Raw genomic sequence first — 12517 nt, 5'->3', positions numbered from 1 at the left:
AAGCTGCCTTGTACTCTGCTTCGGTAGAAGACAATGCCACTGTTGGTTGCTTCTTACTAATCCAAGAGAAAATTCCTAGACCCAAAGAGAAACAATAACCAGAAACTGACTTCCTGGAATCAATGTCTCCTGCCCAATCTGAGTCACAGTTCCCCACAAGAGAAGTTCCGAAACTGTATGTGATACCATAGTCAAGAGTTTTCTTCAAGTATCTGAGCACCCGCATCCCAGCCTTCCAATGACTCTCATGAGGTTTGTTTGAGAACCTGCTCAAAACACCAACAACAAAACTGATATCTCGTCTGGTGTTACACAAGTAGATCAGACTGCCGACCAACCTCCTATACCTCCCAAAGTCTGCTAGTGTTGATGTATCCTCGATGGATAACTTTGCATTCACCTCCATAGGTGTAGCTATCTCCTTGCACTCGCTCATGCCAAATGCCTTCAAGATCTCCCATGCATACTTCTTCTGAGAGATGAAGATCTTTCCTGGCTCTTGCCAGACTTCAATCCCCAAACAATAGTGCAGCAAGCCCAAGTCTGTCATTTCAAACTCAGAACTCAAAGCCTTTTGAGTTTGGTTGATCATATCTTCATAGTCACCTGTAATAAGAAGGTCGTCCATATATAGGACAATCACTACATACTTTTTACCATCCCTGTAAACATACAAGTTAGCATCTGAGGCACATCTTTTGAAGTTTAGGTTTAAAAAGAACCTATCTATCCGTTGGTACCATGCTCTGGGGGCTTGTTTCAGCCCATACAATGCCTTCTTCAGTTTACACACTTTGTTCTCAGAATGGGGGGCCTCAAACCCTGGTGGCTGAGCCATGTATACCTCCTCCTTGAGGTCACCATTTAAGAATGCTGACTTAACATCCATTTGGTACACTGGCCACTTCTTGTGGGCAGCCACTGCAAGTACCGTGCGAATAGTGGTCATTCTGGCAGTTGGGGCAAATGACTCTTGAAAATCAAACCCTTCAACTTGTGAAAATCCTTGGGCAACCAGTCTAGCTTTGTACTTTTCTAAGGTACCATCAGCCTTGTACTTTACCTTCCAGATCCACTTGGTGCCAATAACCTTCCGCTTTGCTGGTCGATCCACTAGCTCCCAAGTGTCATTCTTCATTATGCTGTCATACTCCGCCTGCATAGCAGCCTTCCATGATGGATCTGCAAGTGCTTCTTCTAAGTCAGTTGGCTCCTTTACTTCTCTCATAATCTCAACCATCAAGGCCATATTGACTATGTGAGCAGAAGCCCTCCTTTGCTCCTCTATTCTCTGAGACCTCCTTGGTCCGTCTGCCTTCTCCTCAACAGATGCAGGCATAGGATTATTGTGGTCATAGAGCTGCTTCACCCAGCGCGGCAATGGCTTTTCCGGTGGGGTGATGTCAGGTTGGTGAACTTTTTCCTCATCATCTGAAGATGATGCTTCCTCCTCCTTAAGGACAGGGATAGCTCTCGGGACAGGTTCATAGTGGACTACTTCTTCGCTTGATGATAAAGTGGAAGAACTTGCCTTCTCCTCCTCCACTGTATGCGGCTCCTCCTTGAACACCACATCACGGTTCGCGATGATCTTCTTTGCCTCTTGGTCATATAATTTGTAAGCCTTCTGCTCATCACTATAACCCAAGAAGATACATTTTCTGCTTTTTGGTTGTAACTTGTTTCTCTTCTCATCTGGAACATGTGCATAACATTCACATCCAAAAATTCTGAAATGTGAGACAGATGGTTTCTTACCAGTGTAAGCCTCATGAGGTGTTTTTCCCTTGAGAGCCTTTGTATAGCTCCGATTTAGAATGTAGACTGCAGTATTAACAGCTTCAACCCAAAAATGGTTAGGCAATCCCTTGCCCTTTAGCATGCATCTTGCCATCTCCACAATGGTGCGATTTCTGCGTTCCACAACACCGTTCTGCTGAGGTGTGTGAGGCGTCGTCAATTGACGCTTGATACCTTTGCTCTTGCAAAAACCTTCAAACTCCTTTGAATTGAACTCACCACCACCATCTGTTCTAAATTTCTTCACACTTTTCCCTGTTTCATTCTCAACAAGTATTATCCATTCTTTAAACTTACCAAAAGCTTGAGCCTTATCACGAAGGAAGTACACCCACATCTTCCTACTGTAGTCGTCGACAATCAACATAAAATAAGAAGATCCCCCCAAGGCCTGTGTAGGCATCTTACCACACAAGTCAGCATGCACCAACTCTAGAGGAGCCTGTGCTCTATTCTTGCTTTCTTGTGGAAATGCCTTTCTCTGTTGCTTGCCCATCATACAAGCTTCACATGGTTCCTTCAATTCAGTTATTGTAGGTAGGTGAGCAACCATACCTTGCTTTTGCATCTCCTTCAATACTGCAAATCCGATGTGTCCAAACCTTTCATGCCAAAGCTTACTTGTGCCCACTCCAGCGGTGGCTGTAAGAGCATTTAGCTCATACAGGTTGTTCCTTCTTTCTCCTTTGCCAACAATTGTGCCAGCACTATCAATAATTTCTGCACCTATCTTCTTGAACCTCGCTTCATGACCAAGATCAGTTATGGCAGCAACTGATAAGAGATTTCTCCTAATTTCGGGAACATACAACACATTTGAAAGCTTTTTGACTTCACCATTTGCAGCAACAAAAGAAATAGTACCTGTGCCCGTAGCAGGGCATTTAGCATCATTTCCAACCGTCACAGTGATGGATTCTTGTAGAGGCTGCATAGAACTGTATAGACCTTTCTTGTTGGTCATGTGACGGGAGGCCCCACTATCCAACACCCACGAGTCAGTGGTAGATTCTTCTTGTGCTGAGAAGCACACTTCCTCAATGGTCGCCATGAATAATTTCAACTCTGCTTCAACCGTATTGGTTGTCTCTTTCCCTTTACTTTTAAGAGTACCATTCTTTTCATCTGCCTTCTTGACACGACAATCTGCAATTGCATGTCCTTTCTTCTTACAGTAGAAGCACTCTTCTTGAAACTTCTTCTTGCCGCCCTTCTTCTTTTTGTCACCATCATTTTTGGTGGAGGAAACACCTTTGCCTTTTGCATTGGCAGAGAATGCAGCATCTCCATTGTTGCTTCCTTCTCGGGCTTTTAGCCTCAACTCCTCCTCCATTAATAATGCACAAAACTCCTCAAAAGTCAAAGCCTGAGGTCTCACCTGAGTATTAAGGGCAGTTACTAGTCCATCAAACTTTTGTGGACAAATCCGAAGACACCTCCGAGCTAGCTCTTCACTAGTCTTTTGTATCCCAGCGCCAGCCATCTGGTCGCGCAGATTCTTAATCCGAGTGATGAATGCTTCAACCGTCTCTCCTTCAGCAAACTTCTCCGCTGCTAGTTGATTCTCCAAGTTTTGAATCCTTGTTTGGTTTCGTGTTTCGTACTGACTCCTTAGTACATTCCAAGCATCTGACGCTTTGGTTGTATGCTGAATCAGAGTCAAAACACTATCAGAACAGCTTGTAACTAAGGCACACAATGCATCTGCATTCCTTCGTTTCCAAGCTCGTAGAAGATCTGCATTCGGAGGAACCATCACACTAGGATTTGATGGGTCGGGGGTAGGCTGTGGTTCTGCGTCAGTCCCCAGCACAGTCTCCAGAAGCTCATAAGAATCAAGGATAGTTGTAATTTTGAACTTCCACAAGGTGTAGTTTGTACCATCTAACTTGCCTTCGCTGAAGGTTGGTGGACGAATCCTCAGTGTTTGAATAGCCGGTACAGCAGCACCACCTCCTGCACCGCTTCCTGATGCGCCAAAACTGCTTCCCGGAGTCGACATAGTTTCTCTTTCCTGTTGAAGCCTTTGCCTCTTGCATGCTCTCCGATCTCTAGAGCCCCCTGGGCTCTGATACCATGTAAAATATTACACGGCGCAGCGAACAGAATCTGAGAAAGAGATAGAGAGTACACAACAGATAAGAGGAGAATCAGTAAATTCTTTAACTCCAAACAACTGATACAAAGATGGCTTTGTCCACCCGTGCGCTTCCACTGTGTGAAGCTTAGATGGCGGTCTAGATAGAAGATAGGTGAAGAGCTTAAGGCTAGCTGGAATAACAACTCTAACTGGGTGAAAGATGAGTGTAAGATGGCGGCGAAAGGGTTTAGCTTTTATAGCCCGCGAAGGTCGTTAGGTCAGCCTGCTGACCGACCTACCATATGAGCCTCCACTAGTCGGCCATGAATATTCTAGGGAATATTCCCTTTACCATCGGGCCGGGGGCGCTGCCCCCGGACCCCCGCCAGGGGGGCCGCTGGCCCCCCTGGGACTCCCCAGCCAGGGGCCGCTTCCGCGGCCCCCGGACCCCACAATAGGGGCCCCTTTTAACTCCCTTATACCGCAACTCGATGCAATGCACCTCGAGTTGCTACCAGCTTAACCACTCCGTCTAACCCAAAGATTAGACCCACAATGGTCACCTTTTTGCCATCCAGTCACATAGACCTCATCTGATATACAAGTCAGGACTCCACCAATGTCCGGGCTCACACTTGGCTTCTCCTCATAATGGGGGCCTTACAACTTTGAGCACCATGGATCATTGGTAGCACCTAATGAGGGTGGGGCATTGATCATATCTAACAGGACTGTGTTCAAGAAGGCTCTTTGAGAAGAATTTTTCCCTGAAGATTCTGGCCTTATGACAAAGAAAATCTTCACCGAATGGGTCGAAAGGCCCAATAAGGGTCTAACTACTGCTCTTCATCGAGAGTTTGAAAGCAAATTTGCCCAACTAGATCCCGATGACCAACAAGGTATGGAAAGTCAAAAGATTGAGTTATTTTTAAAAGCTGCAGATTCTTCTCTTCAGGAAAAATTGATTGACCAACTTGAAGACCCTGACTTTGAGTTGGGATTAAAAACTACTTGGAGTGATGTCACTGAAGCAGTTAATATGATTGCTCAAAGAGTGCGATTGCACCTAAGATGGGGATCAACCCTTGTAACAACTGATTCTATGAAGGAGCCTATTCTAGCTTCTCGACCTCCTGTCTCTATGGCCGAGCAACCAAGAAATTATGTTGTTCCTTCTCCAAAGAAGGATGTCATGGATGAATTAATTAAAAGCATGCGGGATCTCCATCTTAATTTAACATAAATTAATTCTAAAGTAGAAAGGCTTGATGTTAAAGTAGAAGAAAGGGGTCGGTCATCCGCCCAAAGACCTACAAGAGAAGGCTTCAAAAGACGCTGCATTTGGTGTGATAGCCTTCAACATGACAAGAGGGAGTGCGGAGCATTCCGCGAAGCCGAAGCACAAAAATTAGTAATTTGGAAGGATGGCAAAATTCATGCAACTGAAACCGGGCTTCCTCTTGAGCCAAACTTTGGTAACGGTGGCATGAAGAAAAGATTGGAGGATTTGGCAACAAGAACAGCCTATGCAGCTATTGATGCTGCAACCTATGGGTTGCAAATTGAGCCAACTAATGAAATTGTTAAAGCATGTAAAACTAATGCAAAATCTAAAGTGTGGACGCAGGCCTTGGAACGCATGGAACAAGGCAAGGCAACTAAGGATGATTTAACTACTGCCAGCCAATGTATTCGGGGAAGAACCAGATGGTTCGAGCGTGTGGATTCATTTTTAGCTTTTTCTCGGCTAGCTGAAATTAATAATCAAGAAGCCATGATAGAAGAAAAGAGAAGAAGATGTTGCCGGTCCTTCTTCAGGACCGACTAAATGCAAAACAAGAAGCAAACCAGACCAACAGAAGGCTGCTAAAAATCCGTCACCACTAGAATTTGACATGGGAGATGCCCCTCAAGCAAAGAAGACAGAAGGAAAAAGAAAAAGCAGACATCCCAGTTACAAGTTGCAGTCAGACATAGAAACCGCAACGGATCTTAAACGGATCCTAGAAGAAAGGATTCTTGGAAGTAGAATTGAATTTACATTAGGTGAAATTCTCGGTATTGCAAAACGAGGATTTTATGATGTAATAATTGATGTAATTAAATGAAAAAGACAATATGTTGGTGAGAAAACTGAAGAATCTGTACATGCTTTTTTGCAAGCACTTCATGTGTATTTGCAGGATGAAGAAAAGCTGAAAACTCAAGGGATTCGATTGGAGGCAATCAAAGAATTGATTGCAGCCATAAAAGCCAAAGATGAAGACATTTATGAAGCAGAAGCTGAAGAAGCCATAATGGTGGAAACTTCTCAATCTAAAGTGCAGCCCATGCAAAAGAAAGAGACTTTTCTTCACAACATGCAGGAAGAAAGTGAAACTCACTTTATTCCAAGTAGTCACTATTCCTGTACCCATTGGGCAAGGGCGACTACTGAAACTGTTGTTAAAATTGGTGAAAAAGAAACTCCATGCATTGCCCTTACAGACCATGGTTTAGAAATTAATGTTATGTCAAGAAGTCTCTATGAGAATGGTGGATGGCCCATTGACGTGGACCCAGGGTGGTGCATGAAGGCAGCCAATAACTCTTCTAGCAATCTTTATGCAGCATGTCCTTATGTACAAGTTACTATTGGTAATGTAAAAGATGAATTTCATTTCTTTGTTCAAGATTCTTGCAGTTATCCAATCATTCTTGGACAACCTTTTATTTCCGAGTCTCGGTTAGAGACAAAGGCTCTTGATGATGGTTCATCATATGCTCGGATAAGAAGCAAGGATAATGATAAGGCTGTTCAATTCCTAACTGTCTGTGTTAATCACCATCGGAATAGGGATCGATTGAGAGATCATCTCGTTCCTCCTAATGCCCGAGAATTTAAGGGTTTTCGGGTGGCGCTGCTATAAGTGGAGGTTATGGCAGTGCATCATGTCATAAAAAATTGCCTCCACATATGAAGGAGGCAAGGTCTAAAGCTGATTCGCAGGTTTTTTATGCCAATGGAGTGGGCTGTTATAAACAAATTTTAGCCATGAACAGGGCTGAAAGAAAGTATTTGAGTCATATGGAGCAAGAACTGAAGCAAATTGATGTTTTACCTAAAGATGAAGAAATTCGAGGTCTATTTTATGGGCTGAATTATAATGATACAATGGCTGAAATTTATACAGCCGTTCATGCAGAAAATCAAGCAAAAAATCAGTCCATACAGGTATGTACATTGGATATGTATGACATAATTCAAGAATTTGCAGATTATGAAGCCTTTCGACAGCCAAACAAAGATGAAGTAAGAGTAGAAACAAAATATAAAACAGTTGATAAGAAGGTCAAGCCGGTAGCTACTCCTCTACCACCTGAAAGTGAAGGATTAGCAGAAACGGTATCCAAACAACCAAGCCTTCGTGATCCTAAAGATATTGGTCATCAATTTTTAGCTGAAAGTCTACAAAAGCTAAAAATTGTGAAGACTCTTTTCTCTTGCCAGCTGAAAAACAAATTTTCATGCAGATGTTAAAGAACCATGGTTTCAGCCGCATGAAATCGGCTGTGTGGATCCAATCATTGTGGCTCCAATGGTAATTTTTACGGTCCCACATGTGCCTTGGAGTCTTAAACCAATTCCGGTTCCAAGGGCTCATTTGCCTAAGTTATTGGAACTTTTAAATGAAAAGATAACAATGCAAATATTGGCGCCATCTTCAGCTCCATATTCCAATTGATGGTTTACCGTACCTAAGAAGAATGGATCTTTACGATTCATTCAAGATTTGCAACCCGTTAATAAAGTTACCATTAGAAATGTTGGATCAAGACCAATTGTGGATGAGTTTGCTAAAGATTTTGCAGGCAGGGCAATCTATTCCATGGGAGACTTATATTCAGGCTACGACCAATTTTAGCTTGCTTTGGAAAGCCGTGACATCACTACAATGAAGACGCCTCTTGGCCTAGTCCGTATGTGCACTCTACCTCAAGGAGCTATGAATTTAGTAGCTCACATGATGAATGCCATGCATAAAGTATTGAGGGATTATATTCCTCAATTGACTCTCCCTTTCCTTGATGATGTTCCAATCAAAGGATGTGAAGTTCATGAGAAAAATGAAGAACTCAATGAACTTGGATGTCAAAAGTTTGTTTTTGATCATATTAATGATTGTGCTCAAATCCTGTCTAAATTAGAAGAAGTCCATCTTACTCTTTTAGGAGCTAAATCTGTTTTTGGAGTTGAAGAAGTCCTTGTGGTCGGTCATATGTGTGGACCATATGGCCGAAAGCCTTCTCCATCTAAAATAAATGCAATCAACAAAATGTAAGAAGAATGTACTAATGTTTCAGAAGTGAGAAGATTTCTTGGTGCATGTGTCTTCTACCTTATTTGGATACCACATTTTGCTCATGTTGCTGAAAGTCTTTATCAGCTCCTAAGAAAGGGCCAAAGGTTTTTATGGACAAAAGAACACACTCAGGCTATTCGAAAACTTAAGAAAATTCTAACTTCGGCTCCCACTTTAAAGAGGGCTAACTACTCTAATGGACAACCCATTATACTCACAGTGGACACAAGTCCTATTGGAATAGGATGGGCAGATGGTCAAGATGACCTTGAAGACAACAGATATGTGATCCGCTTTGGAGCAAAGGTTCTTAATGAACGACAAAGAAGGTATGCTCAAATTAAAAGAGAGCTTTGGGGAGTAGTAACTGCATTAAAATGTGATAGGGAGTACTTCATGGGCACACATGTTATAGTTGAGACAGATTACCATGCCTACAGGATTTTGGAACATGAGATATCTAGTACTTGCTAGAGAAGATCTTACAAATCAAGTGGAAGGAAAGGCCTTGACAACAAAGTCCACTCATGCTGTTTGTAGATTTTTACTTGAAGAAGTATTTTGCAGGTATGGATGTGTTGCTAAAGTAACTGCAGATAGAGGAGAATTGGATGCCGATGAAGCTCGCCATTTCTTTGCTCAATTGGGGATTAAGCTATCTCTTACTTCAACCTACAACCCTGAAGGCAATGGTAAGAGTGAAAGAGGTCATCAACCAATTCTTAAAGCTTTAGCAAAATCATGCAAAGGAAAGTTGAGGGAATGGCCTAAAATGCTACCATTCGCATTATGGGTTGATAGAACAACCCATAGTGCAATAACAGGATATATGCCAGCTGAACTCATGTATGGATAGCCACCTATTATGCATATTGAGGAATCTATTGTCACATGGAGTATCTTGCCTTGGGATGAAGGCATGAACATGGAAGAATTGCTGTTTTTACGCATAAGGCAACTTGAAAGAAGGCCAGAAGATGTCAAAATAGCCATTGAAAGGCTAAAAACAGCAAGATTAAAGAATAAGAAGAGGTTTGATAAGCACCATCGACTCCGTCCAAGAGCTATTCAAGAGAATGACTGGGTTCTTGTTTATGATAGCAGCTTGGATAATCAATATAGTGCTTATAGGAAGTTAGCCAAGTGATGGTTTGGACCATATGTTGTAAAATTAGTACATAATAATGCTACTTACTCTTTGGCTAAAATGGATAGGACCATGATAAAGACTCCAATAGCTGGGAAACGAATCAAACCCTTCAAATGAAGAGAATCTTCAACTTATGAACTTGATGACTTTGATACAAGCCCTTTACTTGAAGACATGCAGGAAGACGAAGACTTAGGAAATGAAGATGAAGAAGAAGACCCTCCTTGACTTGTAATCTTATGAAATGGCACATGCCGGAGGATGTGCAGGTTAGGAGGGGGTGAATGTCAAAGAGTTTACTATCCATGATATAAATCATGGGATTCTTATAAACACTGAAGAGTTTCACTGGAAGATTGTATGAGATATTTGCATACAAAATTCAAGCATTATTATCAAATATCTACCTTAGTTATACAAGTTCTTTTGTATTTAGCATATAATTTACAGATATGCCATGTACATTTATGAAAAATAAGTCTATGGGAACCTAAAACTTGGACATCTGGAAGTAATTGATAGTCTGCTGGATAAATCACATTAATTCAGGTTCAAAAATATGGACAAAACCCAAAAATGTTGCCAAAAATTTGTCAAAAGTCCACTAGGTCCACATGGGACCAAAAGTAACTGACTAAGGTGACCAGCAAGTGACCTAGGCTGGTCAAAAAGTGACCAGGGTTAGAGCAGAGAGCAGCCCGCGATTTTTGGCGCAAAATGCGGGCTGCTCTACCTGAGGGAAACTGGGAGAAAGTTGGAGCTGAGATGCATGGAATGGAGCATGCAAATTGAAGATTAACATGCCAACAACTGAAGATGTTAACTTGGTGAGAGCTCCACTTCTCTGCCTCTTTGGTCTGACGAAAATGCATGCTGAAACTGTCTATAAAAGAGGGAAAATTTGAGAGAAGAGTATTCAGCCTGGTCTTATGCACGATTTCTCTCATCTTCTCTACCTTATTCTTGGTCCAATGAAGCCCGTCTTGTGCCCAAGTACTTGAGTGACTTTAGGGCAAGCAAAGGGTGAGGATATTGAAGATTTATGGACTGTTATGGGCTGGAATAACTAGTCATAAATAGGGCAGCCCACTAGTTTGATCCATTTTTATGAGCAAACATGGGTTTTTTATGGTTGTAATAGAGGAAAATGACCTCTTTTCTTCAGGACATTGTTTATAGATGATCAAGAGTGCTTCTTCTTGAGTTTATGCACTCATTTTGAATTTGTTTATGGGTTGGAATTTTCTGTTTTAAAATAGGGCTGAAGCTAAAATTATTCTTTTCCAATCCATTTCATGCATCTTTGGCCCAAATCTTGGATGTATTTGATTCTAGCATCAATATACTTGACCCAAAGGATTGAAATCCATCTTTGTACATGTAATTTATGCAATTAGATCTTGAATTTGACATTCATAAATGAATTGGAAATATGAAAATATCCTTTATGAAATGATGAATGTATCCTAAAGCATTTGATGTATTCAAGTTAGCCTTAATCCTTTTGTTCATGTATGCTAAGTACAAAGTGAGAAGGCTTGAATTCCCCTTCTGTACCTAAATCATTTCTAAACCCCGAATCTTAAAACCCAATCCATTTTTCCTTTCTGAATCTTGAATCCTAAACTCTTCTTCTGCACTAAAAGCCCCGGTGGTAGACCTTCAGTTCTTAATGCGAGGACAATGCGAATGAAGACCATATCTCGTTCAACGAAGGATCTATCTTAACGTTTCAAATCCGTGTATGCCTTGTGTCTATCCTTGGCAGCTTGGATGTCCTGCCTTATTGACTTCATTTGGTCATCCATATCTTCCAGCATCTGCTTTGAAGCTTCAACCCTCAAGGTTGGATTCGAGAAGTTTAAAGGACTTTGATAGTCGTGCCTATACAATGCTTGAAAAGGGGTCATCTGAATGCTTTGTTGATAAGAAGCATTGTAGGAAAACTCAACCAGTGGCAAGTATTGAATCCACTTTTTGGGTTCGTAACAGCAGTGTGCCCTTAGCATATCCTCAATGACTTGGTTGACTCACTCCATTTGACCATCGGTTTGGGGATGGTAAGCTGTACTAGAACAGAGTTGGGTCCCAATGGCTTCGAAGATAGCTCTCCATAAGTGTGATGTGAAGAGAGAGTCACGATCACTAATGATTCTTTTGGGCAATCCATGCAGTTTGAATATCTCCTTGATAAACAACCTTGCAATGTCTGAGACTTTATAGTTTGTCTTAAACAGGGATAAGATGTGCAACTTTGGTAAGCATATCCACCACAACCATAATGGAGTTGTATCCTCCCTGAACTTGGGGTAGGCCAACAACAAAATCCATACTAATGAATTCCCATTTCATTTGGGGAATGTCAAGTGGTTGCAACTTTCCTGGCATTTTGACATGTTCAACCTTAATGCGTTGACAAGACAAACATTCAGTGACATATTTGAGAACGTCATTTTTAAGCCTTTCCCAGTAATAGCTCTTTCTAACTGCATTGAGGGTCTTGGCACAGCCAGGATGTCTTGAGAAAGGGGAGACATGAGCTTCCCAAAGTATCTTTTGCTTGAGTGATTGGCTTGCTCGTATACATAATCTTGCTCTATAGTAGACAAGTCCACTATTGATAGAGAATTCTAGATACTTAGGCCGTAGCTTCGGGTCTTGATCCTTGATGGGGATCTCCCTTAGCAACTTCTGATAGATTGGATCATGGAATGCCTCTTCTTTAGCTAGCTCAAGTATTGGGTTGTTTGGCATGGATACCTTTGTGGTTAGAGATCTAGCTGTTGATGGATCTTGCAAGATTAGAGAATTTAGAAATGCCTTGCGACTAAGTGCATCAACAACTACATTCTCCTTTCCAGGCTGGTATTTGATTTCAAAATCATATTCCTCCAGCACTTCAATCCATCGACGTTGCCTCATGTTGAGCTCATTCTAGGTAAAGATCCACTTGAGACTTTTATGATCCATCACTAGGGTAAACTTGTTACCTAGCAAGTAGTGAAAGCAGAGTTTTGATGCTGAGAAGTGCTAAAAAATAGCCAAAATTTACGAATATCAAGGGAAAAATATTCAACGTTGAAGGCGGCGGCTCCAGCTAGGACGATTTTAAGCGTCAAGTGCTTTAAAGGCGCCCGAGCGACA

Source organism: Lygodium microphyllum, chromosome 22 (assembly GCF_053477565.2).
Source record: "Lygodium microphyllum isolate KBCC chromosome 22, Lygodium_microphyllum_v1.1.10, whole genome shotgun sequence".
Taxonomy (NCBI): Eukaryota; Viridiplantae; Streptophyta; class Polypodiopsida; order Schizaeales; family Lygodiaceae; genus Lygodium; species Lygodium microphyllum.
This window is presented reverse-complemented; position numbering follows the sequence as displayed.